Source organism: Suricata suricatta, chromosome 4 (genome assembly GCF_006229205.1).
Source record: "Suricata suricatta isolate VVHF042 chromosome 4, meerkat_22Aug2017_6uvM2_HiC, whole genome shotgun sequence".
In the NCBI taxonomy this organism is placed as follows: Eukaryota; Metazoa; Chordata; class Mammalia; order Carnivora; family Herpestidae; genus Suricata; species Suricata suricatta.
This window is the reverse complement of record NC_043703.1, coordinates 157,272,310-157,273,425: the sequence shown is the minus strand read 5'-3', so window position 1 is coordinate 157,273,425 and position 1,116 is coordinate 157,272,310. Positions and strand designations below refer to the sequence as shown.

The 1,116-nt window shown below is 48.8% G+C and overlaps 1 long non-coding RNA gene across 1 annotated transcript; it reads left to right on the top strand.

Annotated features, from left to right (window-relative positions):
* Nucleotides 1-6: 6 nt before the first annotated feature.
* On the top strand, nucleotides 7-653 carry LOC115289202. The gene is made up of 2 exons (XR_003907461.1): nucleotides 7-228; nucleotides 475-653. It is a non-coding gene; the product is annotated as an uncharacterized LOC115289202 (long non-coding RNA).
* Nucleotides 654-1,116: the final 463 nt, after the last annotated feature.

Sequence of the window (1,116 nt, the reverse complement as noted above, 5' to 3'; positions counted from 1 at the left end):
GCGGTTCTCAGGACTCCGGGCCCGCCATCTTCCCGCATGCGCAGTGCGCCGCCCCCAGTGCGCATGCCTGCCGCCGCCGCCGCCGCGCTCCCGGGCCGTCACCCGCTCCCGGGGCCGGAGCGCCGGAAAGCCCGGATGCGAAATCCACGGAGAGGATGGCAAAGGGGAGGAAGAGGTGGAGCAGGAATTTCAGCAGACGGGAACGGGGTCGGAGAGAAGAGCCCGCAGGTGTGTGTGTTGGGGCGGTGGGAACGCCGTTGTTGACACTTATTGTCGAAACTTCTTAGCGCACGGATGTTCATTTACCCTTGAGTTCCCTCTGCACATGGCAGGCACTTGCCCCATGTTGATGCTTAGTAAGTGTTGGTAACCAAATCGTGGTGCAATGGTCTACTTACAAACTTATTTTTTTTCTCTCCTTTTTCTTCTTTCCTTTCTTGCAACTGATGAATAAATGATTATCTGTTGTGTCAGATATCCTGGGGGGCACAGGAGGTACCCACTGGAGTTTGGCACAGACTCAATTTCATATTCCAACGGAGGAAACAGATTAAGAAACAGAACATTGAAAACATTTAAAGTGTCAAGCTGGAGCCATAAAATGTGTTTTCAAATACCGGCTTCTCTCCTTATTAAATTTACAAAACCTTAAACCGGGCCTCGGTTTCCTCATTTTTTTAAATGGGACTAATGACAGCAAGTTTGTTGTGAAAATGAAATGAATTAACTTAGAACAAGGACAAACACATATTTGAGATAAAACGGCAGTGCAATGTGGTTCAGTAGAGGGTAGAGGGCAGCCTCGGAGCCTTGTGGTAGTTAGACCTGGGGGGTTTCTACCCCGCCTAAGGTGGGGCAAGGCAGGCTTCCAGAGGAATTTGGTTCCCCACTAGATCATAAACTCCTCCAGGCATAAGCATTCTACAGTCTTTGTATGTCCAGCACCTGCACAATGCCTGGAAAATAGCTCAGTAAATGTTTGCTGAATGAGTGACTTGAAATAAAGACCAACCATAAGGACTAAGTGTCTAAAAGATTGGATTTTGTTGCAGAATGGAGAATTTCCCAGATGGGTTAAAACATGCCTTTACCCCGAGAGTCCCTGAGAAGGCAAGC